This window comes from Neolamprologus brichardi, chromosome 3 (assembly GCF_056152115.1).
Source record: "Neolamprologus brichardi isolate AB-2024 chromosome 3, ASM5615211v1, whole genome shotgun sequence".
NCBI lineage: Eukaryota > Metazoa > Chordata > Actinopteri > Cichliformes > Cichlidae > Neolamprologus > Neolamprologus brichardi.
The window spans coordinates 4106296-4123106 of record NC_142106.1 but is presented as its reverse complement, the minus strand read 5'-3'; the positions used below and the strand labels follow the sequence as shown (position 1 = coordinate 4123106).

The 16811-nt window shown below is 44.2% G+C and overlaps 1 protein-coding gene and 1 pseudogene across 2 annotated transcripts in view; one reads left to right on the top strand and one right to left on the bottom strand.

The window, feature by feature from the left end:
- LOC102789482 (methylglutaconyl-CoA hydratase, mitochondrial-like) overlaps nucleotides 1-16811 on the top strand; it is a 674272-nt gene that overhangs the window by 193559 nt on the left and 463902 nt on the right. The gene's annotated exons all lie outside the window — the stretch shown is intronic.
- On the bottom strand, nucleotides 10208-13072 carry LOC148103188 (uncharacterized; annotated as a pseudogene).

Sequence of the window (16811 nt, the reverse complement as noted above, 5' to 3'; positions counted from 1 at the left end):
CTGCCTGCCACACAGCGCACCATGACAGTTATATGTGTTGCACTAGTTTAAAAGTTTTATGTTATGGATAAATTGACTAAAACAAACAGCAATGGTCACTGAACTCATTTTACTTACAAGTATTTTTAACATGTAAAAACATAACACTAACTTTGAACAATTTTGAATTGATATGTATTTAACAACAATAAAGTAAATAACAATAACAATAAAACAAGAATACTTATAATACAGCAACAAAAATCAGGCCTGGGATCCTCCTGGTTAAACAAACGGTCCAGGACTGGGACACTCAGGTTAATCCTGCAGGGTTTGGTCTGGTTAACTTCTGCTGTTTTGTGTGTGACCCCGCCCACACCTGCAGTTATCTTGTATGATGATATAAGTTTCTACGCACTGAATGTGTCATTTCAGTAGAACAAGAAGAGAATCAATAAAAACACAAAAGTCTCTGAGCTTTGGATCACAAATACACAGCAACATTAATCAGATGTGCAAATGTCATATTATTGTGAACAAGAGCAGCTTAATCAGAATCAGAATACTTTATTGATCCCTAGGGGAAATTATTTTTGGTTACAGTGCTCCAATATAAACAAACAGTAACAAAGACAGACAAAACACTAAGTAAGAATAGCACAATATACAGTGGGGCAAAAAAGTATTTAGTCAGCCACCGATTGTGCAAGTTCCCCCACTTAAAATGATGACAGAGGTCAGCAATTTGCACCAGAGGTACACTTCAACTGTGAGAGACAGAATGTGAAAAAAAAATCCATGAATTCACATGGTAGGATTTGTAAAGAATTTATTCGTAAATCAGGGTGGAAAATAAGTATTTGGTCACCTCAAACAAGGAAAATCCCTGGCTCTCACAGACCTGTAACGTCTTCTGTAAGAAGCTTTTCTGTCCCCCACTCGTTACCTGTATGAATGGCACCTGTTTGACCTCATCATCTGTATAAAAGACACCTGTCCACAGCCTCAACCAGTCAGACTCCAAACTCCGCCATGGCCAAGACCAAAGAGCTTTCGAAGGACACCAGGAAAAGAATTGTAGACCTGCACCAGACTGGGAAGAGTGAATCTACAATAGGCAAGCAGCTTGGTGTGAAAAAATCAACTGTGGGAGCAATCATCAGAAAATGGAAGACATACAAGACCACTGATAATCTCCCTCGATCTGGGGCTCCACGCAAGATCTCATCCCGTGGGGTCAAAATGATCATGAGAACGGTGAGCAAAGATCCCAGAACCACACGGGGGGACCTGGTGAATGACCTGCAGAGAGCTGGGACCAAAGTAACAAAGGTCACCATCAGTAACACACTACAACGGCAGGGAATCAAATCCCGCAGTGCCAGACGTGTTCCGCTGCTGAAGCCAGTGCATGTCCAGGCCCGTCTGAAGTTTGCCAGAGAGCACATGGATGATACAGCAGAGGATTGGGAGAATGTCATGTGGTCAGATGAAACCAAAGTAGAACTTTTTGGTATAAACTCAACTCGTCGTGTTTGGAGGAAGAAGAATACTGAGTTGCATCCCAAGAACACCATACCTACTGTGAAGCATGGGGGTGGAAACATCATGCTATGGGGCTGTTTTTCTGCCAAGGGGACAGGACGACTGATCCGTGTTAAGGACAGAATGAATGGGGCCAAGTATCGTGAGATTTTGAGCCAAAACCTCCTTCCATCAGTGAGAACTTTGAAGATGAAACGAGGCTGGGTCTTCCAACATGACAATGATCCAAAACACACCGCCCGGGCAACAAAGGAGTGGCTCCGTAAGAAGCATTTGAAAGTCCTGGAGTGGCCTAGCCAGTCTCCAGACCTCAACCCCATAGAAAATCTGTGGCGGGAGTTGAAAGTCCGTGTTGCTCGGCGACAGCCCCAAAACATCACTGCTCTTGAGAAGATCTGCATGCAGGAATGGGCCAAAATACCAGCTACTGTGTGTGCAAACCTGGTAAAGACCTATAGTAAACGTTTGACCTCTGTTATTGCCAACAAAGGTTATGTTACAAAGTATTGAGTTGTATTTTTGTTATTGACCAAATACTTATTTTCCACCCTGATTTACGAATAAATTCTTTACAAATCCTACCATGTGAATTCATGGATTTTTTTTTCACATTCTGTCTCTCACAGTTGAAGTGTACCTCTGGTGCAAATTACTGACCTCTGTCATCATTTTAAGTGGGGGAACTTGCACAATCGGTGGCTGACTAAATACTTTTTTGCCCCACTGTATACAGGCATATATATACACAAAATTCACTTATTAATAAATAGCTGAAAAAGGAAGAACATGTGCAAAAAGGGTGTAGCTGTTGCAGTAAACAGTGTGTTAAGTGGATGCGTTGTACAGGGAGCCACAGGCAGGAATGATTTCCTGTGTCATTCAGTGGTGCTTTCTCTGAATCTCAGTCTCTCACTGAACGTGCTCCTGTGACTGACCAGCATGTCATGGAGTGGGTGGGAGGTGTTATCTAACATTGTCTTTATCTTGGACAACATCCGCCTCTCCGACACCACCTTAAGAGACATGTTTTGGCTGTACTGCATGAAAAATGTTGAGTGGTCAGTGGGGGTGGAGTTAGTTTATGGGGCTGCAGAGTGAGTTCTTCAGGAAGACTCTTCCTCAGATTAACCCTCTCAAGGCAGGCGTTGCAGATTTGCAACAGTTAAAAGCTAACAACCTGATTACCCCACATACATATTTTATGAGTTTTTTTTACTCAGAAGTACCACTGGAGGACTTGGTTGTGCAATAGCAACTAAAACTTAATTTGAGCCTGAGAGGGTTAACTATAACCTCAATAAACCGTAGGTAGAGCAAAGTGCCTGTTGCCTGAGAGTCTATGCCAGGGGTGGGGAACGTCCACCCCCCCGGATACGAATACGGCCCATGAGACTATTTCAGTCGGACTGCAAATTTATGTTTATATACGCACTTATAGCATGTAGGGATGTAAGAAAATATCGATACATCGAACTATCGTGATATTTCGTGTATTGATACTGAATGGATATTCAAAATCAGTGTTATCGATTTTTTGAAAAATTACATGCATTTACTGTGTATTTCTTTTGTATGTTGCAATTCAAACTCTGGCCACTTGTTTGCAGTTTTTACCGCCTTTACGTTGATGGAAAAACAAGGTCTCGCGCTAACTGTAGAAGCGTCTAGTTTGCCAAAACCAACGAAGTAAAACAGTGGATGTGTGGCCAGTTGTGCTAGCTAACTGATGACTGAAGAGGAGAGGATACAGCCGGCCCCAACAGCTTTCAAAGCTGATATGTGGACTTATTTTGGATTTAGGACAAAAGAAGGCAGTAAAGACTATGACAAGAGCAACGCACCCGTAAAATCTGTACCGCCAGAGTCAAATATTCAGGTAATACAACAAATTTACGAACACACGTGTCTAGACACCATAACGACGAAGTGTCAAATGCTAATTTTAAAACGCAACAAATGTGATCCCATTCAACGGACAATTGAAGAAGTTAACTTTTTGAAACTACCAGCAACTTCAACTCGTGCAACAAAAATAACGCAGTCAGTACTTGTTTTTATTTGCAAAGACATGCGCCCTCTGAGTGTTGTGGAGAATAAAAGATTTCGTAATATGATTAAAACTTTGGATTCCCGTTACACCGTTCCTTCCCGACAACACATCACGGACATCGCTTTGCCAAAGTTGTACCAAGAAGTCAAAGCGACAGTGCCAGACTCTCTCAGCTCGTCGGAGACAGTTGCATTGACATGCGATGCTTAGACTTCGAGAGCCACTGAACCGTACGTAACTGTTACAGCACGTCACATAACGGACCAGAGGAAACTTCAGTCTCATGTACTACAAATGCGAGCCATGCATGACAGTAACACAGGTGAAAACATTGTAGCGTTACTAACTGACGCTGTGATTGAATGCAAAGGACCTTGTTGTTGTTACCGATAATGCACCAAACATGGCTGTTGCTGCTAGACTTGCAGGCATGATGCACATACAATGTTTTGCACACAGTCTGAATCTCGCCGCACAGAAAGCACTGAAAATACAATCCGTGGTGCGACTTCTCGGGAGGATCTGACGTGTAACAGCCTTTTTCAGGCGCAGCACCACAGCCAGCAATCAGTTGAAGCAGAAACAGTGCCTCCTTCAGCTACCAGCTCACAGATTGATCATGGACATAATTACAAGACTGAACAGCTCCTATGATATGATAGAATGATTTTTAGAACAGCAACCAGCCATCTGTGAAGCTCTGCTTTCTGCAGAAGTCAGGAAGAGTGAAAAAGAAATTTTCACAGTAAGTGAGTCTGACATCACATGTGCAGAAGAAGTTGTCAGGGCACTCAAGCCTATGAAGGACGCCACCCTGGTGATGTCAGAGGAGAGCATGCCAACCCTGTCCATCATTGCTCCTCTTCATGCCAAGCTTGTGATGGGGGCACAAGAAAGTGTTGATGATACACCGACAGTAAGGGAAATTAAGACTGCCATAGCAGAAGATCTGTGAAAGAGATATGTAACTGAGAGGGAGACACTATGCATAAGATAAGATAAGATAAGATAAGATAACCTTTATTAGTCCCACATGTGGGAAATTTGATGTGTTACAGCAGTGGACAGTGCAAAGTTGCATAGAAAAATTAGAGAAAAACACTGGAATAAGATATCAATAAGATACTGTACACAATAGAATAAAATAAAATAAAATACTATATACAATCGAATAAAATAGAATACAAATGCTATATACAATATGAGTATAATATAACGATGCCAGAAAGAGTATTGCATTTAGTGTTATTGCTTTTGAACATGTATGGATGTGTGTGTTTGATCAGTTGGAGTCTTTGTTGTGGAGTCTGACAGCAGTGGGGAGGAAAGACCTGCGAAATCTCTCCGTCCCACACCGTGGGTGCTGCAGCCACTGAAGTAGCTGCTCAGTGCTGTCAGAGTCTCCTGCGTGGGGTGGGAGATGTTGTCCAACAGGGATGACAGCTTAGCCACCATTCTCCTGTCACTCACCACCTCCACTGGGTCCAGAGGGCATCCTAGAACAGAGCTGGCCCTTCTGATCAGCCTGTTCAGTCTCTTCCTGTCCCCAGCAGAGATGCTGCCACCCCAGCAGACCACACCCTTAAAGATAGCTGAGGCCACCACAGAGTCATAGAAGGTCTTCAGGAGCCCTTCACTCCAAAAGACCTGAGTCTCCGCAGCAGGTACAGTCTGCTCTGCCCTTTCCTGTAGAGGGCGTCTGAGTTATTAGTCCAGTCCAGTTTGTTGTTCAGATGAACACCAAGGTAGCTGTAGCTGTCCACAGTCTCAATGTCCATACCTTGGATGTTCAGTGGCTGCAGTGGAGGACGTTTGGGCCTGCGGAAGTCAACCACCGGCTCCTTGGTTTTACTGGTGTTGATCTGGAGGTGGTTCTGCTGGCACCAGTCCACAAAGCGTGTCAGTTCTCTGTACTCTTTGTCGTCCCCATCAGTGATGAGGCCGACTATTGCAGAGTCGTCAGAGAACTTCTGCAGGAAGCACTGGGTGGAGTTGTGGGAGAAGTCTGCAGTGTAGATGGTGAAGTGGAACGGAGCCAGAACCGTTCCCTGTGGGGCTCCCGTACTGCAGACGACCCTGTCCGACACACAGCCCTGACTGAGTTCTCACATACTGTGGTCGGTCAGTGAGGTAGTCCAAAATCCAGGTAGTGAGGTGATGGTCCACTTAAGAGTTCTCCAGCTTGTCCTTCAGGGCCGTGGGAAGAATGGTGTTGAAGGCACTGGAGAAATCAAAGAACATGATTCTCACAGTGGTGAGCACTGGTACAACACAGGAGGTTTTCCAGAGCTGTGGGACTCTCCCCAGCCTCAGGCTCAGGTTGAAGAGGTGCTCCATCACCCTACACAGTTGGTCTGCGCAGGACCTGACGACCCTTGAGCTTATGCCATCTGGACCTGCAACTTTCCTGGCTTTAATCCTCCTCAGTTCCCTCCTACACTGGGTGGTTGTGAGAGACAGGCTGGAGCCTTGTGTTGAGTGTGTGTTGGATGCTGTCGTTGGGGGTGGGGAGGAGTGAGCAGGGTGAGTAGAGGAGGTGTGAAGTGTCTGAGGTGTCAAAAGTGGAACAGCAGCAGTAGGGGTGGGTGAGTCTGTAGCTGATGTTGGAGACTGCCTCATGGCTGAATCAAACCTATTAAAGAAATGATTCAGTTCATTTGCCCACCTCACATCCCTCCCAGGCAGAGAGTTCTTTGTGGCCCAAGATGGTTCTGAGGCCTCTCCAGACTTTGCCAACATTGTTTTGTTGAAGCTGGTTCTCCATCTTCTGCCTGTAGCTGTCCTTCCCTTTCCTTATCAGTCCCCTCAGCTCTCTCTGCACCCTTTTCAGCTCCTCCTTGTGTCTAGATTTGAAGGCCCTCCTCTTCTGCTTGAGGACAGCTTTAATTTCTGGGGTAATCCAAGGTTTGTTGTTCGAGAAACACCGCACAGTCCTGGAGGGTGCGGTGTTATCCACACAGAAGTTAATATAGTCCATAATGCATGTCACCAGGCTGTCGATGTCCTCTCCGTGGTCATCACAGATCACCTCCCACACAGTAGACTCAAAACAGTGGCATCAACTGTTGATCCTCTGTTTAAGGACTTCTTGTCTGAAGCAGAGACCAGTGAGGCCTGTTCCAGACTGCTGGACACTGGTGGCTGTGATAAAGAAGGAAAAAAAGTAAGTAAATAAATGAATGAATGAATTTCATTCCCCTGTGCAGGAGACATAGTAAATGCACAGAGAAGTGTCCTGAGAGCTGACTGTGTCAACCAGCTTGTATTCCTGCACAAAAATCTGGAAATTGAAAAATAACCACTGAGAAACTATAACATGTAAAATCTCAGATTTGAGGATTATGGCTGACTTTTAAAAGAAGGAGGAGTTGCTGTCTTTGCAAGCCATGCATGGCACTACTAAAGGTGAGGATTTGTTGTTGTGGCATTGAACAAGTTTAAACTGCCATTTAAAAACTTGAGCGGGCTCACCACTGATGGAGCACCCACAATGGTTGGCACGCAGAAAGGATTGTCTGCATTAGCCAAAAAAGAAATGAGCTGTCTGAGTCTGGATGCAAGTAATTTAGTTGTATGCCACTCATACATCAAGAGAGTCTGTGTGCACATTCCCTGAAGGTTAACACTGATGAAAACCGTTGTGTGTACCACAAACTTCATCACAAGCAGAGGGCTGAATAACCATCAATTCAAGGAGCTACTCAACGAGCTGAGTACAACGATCTGGTTTATCAATGCAAAGCCTGGCAGAAAAGAAAAAAAAGTTCTGCTGTTTTATTCCCAGCTTCACAGAATGTGCAGTCATTTGAGTTCTTAAGCTTTAATCTCAGCAATTACTTCCATATGGATACATTATTCTTATATGACTTGCTTAGCCTTTGGTGGAGCAGGGAATTGTAAATAATCACATCTTATTTTTTTTTACAATCCTGAGAGAAGAATCTTTGAACAGTATAACTTCTCTTTAAGGAGGAAGCAATATTCTTTGGAAATTAAGAATTTATTATTCCACTTGTTATCAGAGATGAGGTAATTATGACTAAAGAGTGGCTATAATCCAGGTATAGCTACTGAATAAAGTAAAGATTCTTTAATTGCAATGATGAGAATTTTAAAATTTATAACACAGGTGAATATAATAGGAGGCTGATGAGTAGTAGACAGTATTTTCAGAATATAGCGATGTCTGGTTTCCTGATTAATCTTTGATTAATTTATCTGCGATGTCCAAAGAATGTAATCAAGGAGTGAAAGACGTTCATTTCAGATAAGAGAATTCTTCTAAATACAGATACTGTAGGTTCAACATAGTTTTATCCAGAGGCAAGAAGTAACGAAGTACAAATACTCTGTTACTGTAACTAAGTACAATTTTCAGGTATGTGTATTTGAGTAGTTTTTTTTTCTGACTGCTTTTTACTTTTACCCTCTACATTATTAAACAAATATCTGCATTTTTCTACTCCTTGCATTTTCAAAACAGGCTTGTTACGTTTGGTTTTTAGGGGAGTTATTATTTCGTCACCGCAAGCCTCCAAACATCAAACCAATTTGAGCCTAAACAGAAACACATGAAAGGAAACCCTGTTCATTTATTGATCAGAGGATGTAACTTAGAGAGATGACGTGTGCAAAATTCAGGTGTTAAAAGTCAATTGTTTTTAAAAAATCCTGGTTCACACTTGGGCGACCAGCCGTTCAGTACAAAAAAAGTCGCTGCAATTCTGAAAGTGTCAGTTTGGTCAACAACAGACAAAAATTAGGGGTGTCCAAATTCATAGGCTTCATCCTTCGGAGGACCCGGCCTTTGTGGTCTACCTGGGCTGGGTCCTCAGGAGGCGGGGTAGGCCAGAAGTGAGTGGCTGTGAAATAGGATGGTCTAGCCCAGCAGTCCCCAACCTTTTTTGCGCCACGGACCGGTTTATGCCCGACAATATTTTCACGGACCAGCCTTTAGGGTGTCGCGGATAAATACAACAAAATAAAACTACGACCGGTACCGAAAAAAAAGAAGATTTATTCATAACACACGTGAAAAGAAAAATCGAGTTAACGATAAAAACGATAACAAAATAACGATAAAAACCCTGAAAACCATACATTTCACACCTGAGCCTCAACTCGTGTTGCCCGGTACCAAACGACTCACGGACCGGTACCGGTCCGAGGCCCGGGGGTTGGGGACCGCTGGTCTAGCCTTCAGATTTGCGTCACCAGCTGTCTCAGTGGAGTTTAATAAACTCGGCTCCTTGCTATCTAAAATATAACAGGACATTGGAGCATAGATAGCACAGACATTAAGGCCGCGAGGCCTGATTGCGGGTGCCGCTCAGGTGCGTCCACTAAGCGGCACTGCAGACGACGCCCCACCACACACATTAACCAGGTAAAATACATATTTAGTAGGGGTGCAACAATACTCGTATCGATATTGAACCGTTTGATACAGTGGTTTCGGTTTGGTCTCAAAGGTTGCAGACCCCTGGTCTAGTGTCTTAGTTTGGCTTTCTTGTATTCTCTTTAGTTTTCTGAGTATTTAGTTAGCCGCCCTCTGTGTCTCCCTGTTATTGTTCTGTGTTTCTTAGTTGCTCTGTCTCCCCTAGTCAAGTCTGCGTCTATGTTACATTTCCTGTTTTACTTTGAAGGCCTGTGTCCTACGTGAATGTATTGAGTTTCACTTCCCTTGGGTCTCGTTATGTCCGATTTCTCCCAGCTGTGCTTCCCTTCTGTGTCTCATTCAGCCGAAACATGACACAGAGCTTCCCTCGGGTCCTCTTAATTGTTGTGACGTGTGTTCGAAACGCAGAGAGGTGCGCTCGATTTTGCATTTCTCCTGTTTTGGCTTCCTGTTAAAACCAGAATTCTTAAATAGGTCTTAAATAATCAGGCCCCATCTTATCTTAATGACCTTGTAGTACCATATCAAGTTCAAGTTCAAATTTTATTCGCCACATGCAGTGGCAGGTTGCCCTGCAGTGGAATGAACCCGCCCCCCGACCTTACACACACAACACAGACATCACATGGGGATACAAGTCAGAGAACGGTTGCATTACAGAAAAACCACTGAAATGGATGCTACAATGGGAAAAGTACAAGAGGAAAAAAAGAGACCTCTACTCGTGCTGGAGTACAGCAGGAGGAGGACAGCATGAGAACAGGAACCAAAAAAACCCTCCTCTGCACAGAAAAGCACATAAATGTCCACAGTACAACATTATAGAGGACGTGACCAGCAACAGGGTTGGGTAGGGGATAAGGAGTAATCCCAGGCAACACAGCAGCCATCCTGCCACTGCGCCGACTCTCCAGCGCGGGCCCAGACCCGCTTCGTGTTCCCAGGAGGCAACAAGCATCGAAGGCGTTGGAAGGGGAAGGGGGATGTGTGAATGCTTATCAGTGTAAGTGTATGTGTGTGCGTGTCCATAGTTCAGCTGAGACAGTGTCCTTCACCCTATCAGGCTAAGTAAACAGTCTGCTAGCCAACCCAGGTGGCCTTGCATGGAATGGGAAGAATAGTCATCACACAGTGGTTATCAGGGAGTTTTTGTTCGGCTCCAGCCTTGGGCCCGTGCAGCTGGCGCCGTGGTGTCCGCATGTTGATGTTGTTGATTTTTCTTTTATGCGAGCAGCTCAGGAGAATTTCAAGCTGTTCTTTAACACTCCGACACTGGTCTCTCAATCTCCCGTTGGAGAGCCGCGAGCCTCCCCATGATGGTATCAAACTTCTGTTCCATGGTGTTGTCATTCTTTTGATTCTGAGACCCCACAACTGCAGTGAGCTGTTCTGCGATGTTATCCAACTTTCGCTCAAGGGTGTCATTTTGAGCAGGCCTCTCTTTGATGTATCCCAACATATGCTCAATGGTGTTGTTTTGAGTCTTCACGGCAGCTGTAAGCATCTCCAAGGTGTTAACCACAATGTGTTCGTTGTGAGAGGTCGCGCCTCGTCGCGCCAGCCTTGGGGGAGTTTGAACAGCCAGTTCCGCTCTCTTATTTCTCTGATAAGCCAGGGCCAAGCCAGCTCTGATCAGCAAGAACCCTGTTATCATGGTTCCGAATAGGAAGATATCTTCAGCGTCCTCGATCGACAGTCCCGCCAGGCACATGACCCTCCAGTTCTGCCACCCGTCCATCGTGTATCCGGAAGGGAAAGTCCCTCCAGGGCACTCGGGCTCTCCCGAGCCCAGACTTCTTGTTGAGAAAAGGGTGTCAATAGCATTCAGAGACCAGTTGATCTAATCAATAATTCTCTTTTAGGTTTTAGAGAACGACAGTGAGAGACTGTTCCAGGGAAAGTAATACACACGAGACAAGACAAGGACACAAGAAGCTAAGCAGGGAAGATAAGGGGAAGGAGGAGAGGAGAAAAAGTGCAACCGCCTTCGCCAAGAGCCAAGAAGAGACCTATTAGAGCACTTTGCTCTCGCTCTGCAGGCCTACTTGTTGTTCCTAGAGTTTTTAAAAGTAGAATGGGAGGCAGAGCCTTCAGTTTTCAGGCCCCTCTTCTGTGGAACCAGATTCCAGTTTCGATTCAGGAGACAGACACCATCTCTACTTTTAAGATTAGGCTTCAAACTTTCCTTTTTGCTAAAGCATATAGTTAGGGCTGGACCAGGTGACCCTGAATCCTCCCTTAGTTATGCTGCAATAGACGTAGGCTGCCGGGGATTCCCATGATGCATTGAGTTTTTCCTTTCCAGTCACCTTTCTCACTCACTATGTGTTAACAGACCTCTCTGCATTGAATCATATCTGTTATTAATCTCTGTCTCTATTCCACAGCATGTCTTTGTCCTGTTTTTCTTCTCTCACCCCAACCGGTCACAGCAGATGGTCACGCTTCCATGAGCCTGGTCCTCCATGAGCTCTGGCAGAACCAGGCTCAGGGAGGGACGGCCATCTGCTGTGACCGGTTGTGCAGGTCCAACTTAGTGAAAAGGGTGACCCCCTGAAAGAGTTCAAAGGCAGATGTTAGCAAAGGCAGCGGGTACTTATTTCTCAAAGTGATCTTATTAAGATAGCGATAGTCTATACAAGGCCTTAAACTCTTGTCTTTCTTTTCTACAAAGAAAAACACAGCAGCAAGAGGTGAGGAAGAGGGCCGGATAATTCCAGCGGCGAGAGATTCGGTGATGTATTTTTCCATTGCCTCACGTTCAGCTTGAGAAATACTGTATGAACGGCTCGTCGGAAGGGGAGCGCCAGGGAGGAGGTTAGTTCCACAGTCATAAGGTCTGTGTGGGGACAGCGATGACGTGCAGTCTTTACTAAACACCCCCCGGAGATCATCATAGATGGGAGGGATAGAGGAAAGATCACAAGAATCGGGGACGGAGCCTGGATCTGATGAACTGATAGGTGGTGTAGCGGCATTTAAGCAGGTCATGTGATACTCCTTCCCCCACCCCAAAACCTTAGCTGTCTTCCAATCTAGTGTGGGATTATGTTGTTGCAACCAGGGAAATCCTAATACCAATGGCGTGAGCGGAGCTTTAAACACAAACAAGTGTAAGGTCTCAGAATGATTGCCGGAGAGAGTTAAAGAAATATGCTCAGTGATATGGAGTTCATAGCGATATGGTATTTGCGGCCGCAATAAGCACACTCTCCAGCCTCCCAGCGGCGGTGTCACACCTCTGGAGTTAATTTTGAGCGTCCTTGTTCCGTGGGCTCCTCGCTTTTCCCCGAATCCTCCGATTTGCAACGGACTCCGCTTCCAGATGCTCCTCCTCCAGCTGCCATTGCACTTTGCTGCGGAGCTGTAGTTCCGCGTGCCGCAGTTAGCCCGAAAGTGATTGTCAACCTTAATACATAAAGACATAACTTCATCCAAAGAATCGGGAAATTTTCTCATATCACCTTGTAATTCCGGAGATATATTATTTAGGGGTGTACTTATCGGTGCAGCCTGCTCCCACCTGGTCTCCCCTGTCAAAATCCAGAAATCCACAGAATAATCCATCATACGCCGTCTGCCCTGTTTTAAGTTTAGTAACCGGTGGGCAGCAGCAGCGGCCCCAGAACTTTTGTCAAACACACCATGGAACTTAGTGAGAAAGTCAAGGTAAGAGATTAGTTCCCAAAACAGATTGAGTCCATTTTAACGCCCGCTCCTATAACAGCTGGACAAAATATGCAATTTTAACCCCATCACTCTCAAAAGCTCTTGGCTGCTTCCGAAACTGCAGAGAGTTGAGTTAAAAAACCTGCACACTTTTCTAAATCACCAGAAAATTGCTCGGGGGTTGGGAACGGTCGTTCGGGAGGTGCCGGCGGAGCTGGTGATTACAGGGCAGGAGGCTCCGGCGGCGGGGATGCCTGGGGTTGCGAAGGAGGAGATTGGGGGGGCATGCTTTCCAACGGTGTGCGCTGAGCCAGTGCCTGAGTGAGTGCTGCCAGCTGTTGGTTGATATGCAGCAACATTTGCTCGTGCCGTACAGGCAAGACGCCAGGCTGACCAGGCTGTGGCGCAGATTCTGAGTCCGCTGAGTCCATACTGGCTGGATTGTTCTGTAATGGTAACTGGAGGGACTCAAACGCAGGACTACTTTGCTCAAAGGAAGAAAAGAGGGTTTATTCACAAACACCAGGTGAAATGTGCAACAGTGACAAAGTGCTATATACAAGGGTGCGGGGATGAGGGCTCCAGGGAATCCACAGGGAAAAGCGGGGGGAACACTCTCACTCCTCTCCAGTCTCTCTTGGTGTCTCAGCAGTCTCTCACTCCTCTCATGCACCAGAATCTCTATAGGGAACAAGGGCAGGTCCAGGTTGTCTGTACTAGGGCTGGGTATCGTCACTGATTTCTAGAATTGATTCAATTCCGATTCACAAGGTCCCAAATCGATTCAATCCATGATTCGATTTGAATCGGGGAAATTTTGCCTCAGAGTGTCAGAAATATTATAATTCAGATCATGCATCAGTACATTTCCATATTTTTATATCTATAAAAAGAAAGCTGACAGTTGCCAGACTTTATCAAAGGTGTGAGCATCACAGCAGATGTCTTTGTGTCAAAGTAACTGAGGATAAAACACAGAAAAACATGAAGGTGATTTTCCTGGCCTGGGATTTTTTTTAAATATTCTGCAGAACATCAAAAACAAAAGAAAACCATTTATCAACATATGAAAATTACCTGATGCTGCTGAAGTGAAGCAGAGCAAAGTTACAGAGGTTTTATTAGAGACACGGTTAAGTGTTTTGCAATTTTGCATAATTTTAAAAAGTTTACATTTTTTCAGTATTAAACAGCAGAAATTAGGTTTTCTTTTTGGAAGTAAGTAAAAGGAAAAAAACAGTGACCAACAGCGCTGTAAACAACGGTAGACTTGTGATTAATAAGCAAGCCAATAATGCAGAAAACAGATTTTTAGACGGGAAACTGTTCTTGAAGTACAGAGAGAGAGAGCTGTGCATGAAGTGTGATTTTATCGTGGTGGAAGCAAAACAGCAAAAGTCAGAGTGAATTCATGAGGATGTTTATGTGAAGCGTAGTTTGGATCTTCTTTTGCTGCTGGTTCAGTCAATATTGTTTGGGGAGAGATAAAACTAACAGCCTTAGAATCAGCGCAAAAAGGGCGTAAACACAAAGCGTGGACCCGCCGAAACATCAGAATCAGCGTGCTGTCGGCTTTCAGCCCCGACCGTGTCCGTGCCGTCGGGTGAGAAAGGCGACATCTCTTTGTGTTTACGTCTTTGTGCAGAATCTGTGTACCTGCTCTCATTTACTGTTTTAGCTGTTTGGTGGTTGTTGAAATTTTGTGAGGTTTAACCTGAGATTCTGGCATTTCGGGCAAAATAAATTTATATTAAATAACCGATTCAGGATTTTAATGAATCGATATCACGTTATCCAAGCTAGAATCAATTTTAATCTATAAATCGATAATCAAAACCCACCCCTAGTCTGTACACATGTGTTAACACAAGAAGCAAAACCACGGGAACTAGACTGCAGTGTCCTAGCCAGGATTTTACTGACACAGGTCAAGCAACGATCCAGCGAAGAGCAACCTCGCTTCTTCCCTTTAGTAGAGGCCAGTTAATAAGACGCAGGTGTTGATCATCTCCCAGGTATGTAGGCCAAAGGTGGAAGCCCACAATGAGCTCCGCCCAGGCAACAGAGGGAGAGAGAGGGAGGAAGAGAGGAAAAAGAGAAAACAAAGCAGAATTTCTCAGGCAGATCTGCTGGACCGTGGCAGCTGCTAATCAGACTAAGGTAGGCTAACTGTGTTATTGTTGACTGCATGAATATCCTCTGCAGGCTAGAGATAGATAAACAGGTTCGTTTGCTTTACTGTGATGGATTAAAAGTAAAAAACAGTTTGTGTGACTCATGCACACGGATGATGCCGAGATCTAGTATAAAGACAGCATAAACTGTACTGTCAGTGTAGAGGATGGAAATCAGCCGGGACAACTCATGTAACATCTGCTCACATCTGGTTGAATTCAGTTGTGTATAAAGAGCAGCAGGTCAGCTGATCACAGCCTGTACACTCAGAAAATCTACTGGAGTTCTCAATAGAAATTATTGTGAGTTATGATTCTTTTCCGCACACTGAGCCATTACAACTAATTTTAGTGTTCCACCTGCTGAATCCACTTATATAAATATAAGTATTGAAATGTCCTCCAAAGAGTTACTTTTACTTTCTTACTTTGAAAACTTTGAGGTTGTACTTTTTTACTTTTACTTGAGTAAAGAAGTTGAATCAGCACTTCAACACTACACTTAAAATCCTTTAATTTTCTCAAAAATTGATACTGCGCCTTATAATCTGGTGCACCTTAGGTATGAATTCTGGTTGTGCTTACTGACCTCAAACCGATTTTTTGTGGCATATGGCGCTGAAAAATCTGTCAAAAAATGTTTTAGTATGACTTTGGTACAAAGCTGGAAACCTGGAGGATGAACGCTAACTTTTTTCCACTTGATAAAAGTTAACGTAAGGATTCCTGATGGTTAGAGACAAATGCAATCGCATGGCAGGATGCTGTAAACAGACCAAACTTCAGTCAGGAGAACAACTGAGATAATACATCCACAATCAAGAGGTTAGTCATTAATATACTGCAACAACATGGGAATAGAGGTAATGGTGCAGAAGCAAGAAGAATGAGTTGAGTAAAGTTTGACTTATCTGACTGTTTTGTTTTGCTTAATGCACCTTATAATCCAGTCCGCCTTATGTATGAAAACAGACCCCTTCATCAACAGTTCGCCTTATAATCCAAAAAATACAGTATTTTTTAACATTCATTTTGCTCCATTTTGCGTAACTATTTTTAAATCCCGGTAGCTCTGCAACCACGTAAGCTAGCGCAATAATTTTTTTTGCATATGAAAACGGAGGAGTTGTACTTACATCTTATGCCATCAGCTTGTCCTCGGTCACAGTTTCCTTCCACATGTAGCTTTGCAAAAACTGCATAAAAAGCACTTGCAGCAACAAAAACATAATATTCCAGAAACACGCTTTGCCGATCCGATCAGCTGTTCGTAACACTTCCTACGTCCATCAGCGTGAACTATCGCATGTCCGCCATGTCCTGCCATCAAGGCCTCGTGAGCCTATACTGGTGTTTTTAAAACTTATGTTTGACTTCATGACTTTCTGTGTCGTTTCTGGGATGCTTAGGACTCATATTGCACTGCTGGAAATAGTTTATTTTGATGCATATGCTGCTTTTTTGCAAATTTGCACAATAATATTTATTTTCGTTTTTCCTGCAGTGTATAAAAATTGGTGTATTTCAAAAATAAAACTATGAAGACACTTGTCACGGTCTGTGGAGACAGGCCATGCGGTGGTGTGTGTGGTGGATCCACGTGCGAACACAAGTCAGTAGACGGGAGTGAACTTAAACTGAAAGTGAGCCTTTATTATGGCTGATGACACAGAGTTCAAACAAAGCAGAAATACCGTGACTAAACTATAACTAAACTAATACTGTGATAAATTATGGAGACTCAGAAAACTATGACGATGACTGCAAAGACTAGCCGTGAAAACATGGAGGGTGGGAACACAGACGACGTGACACAGACTGAATGAAACACAGAGGCTGTGTCCTATTTCAGGGTCTGCACGCTTGAAGTACGCGCACTACGAGTACTACGTACGGTGCGTACTATAAGTACGAGAAGTGCGGAAGTGAGAGGCGTGTGAAATGGGACGGTATATGCTTCGTCGTGCTGTTGAGGTTGCCTAGCAACCATAATACT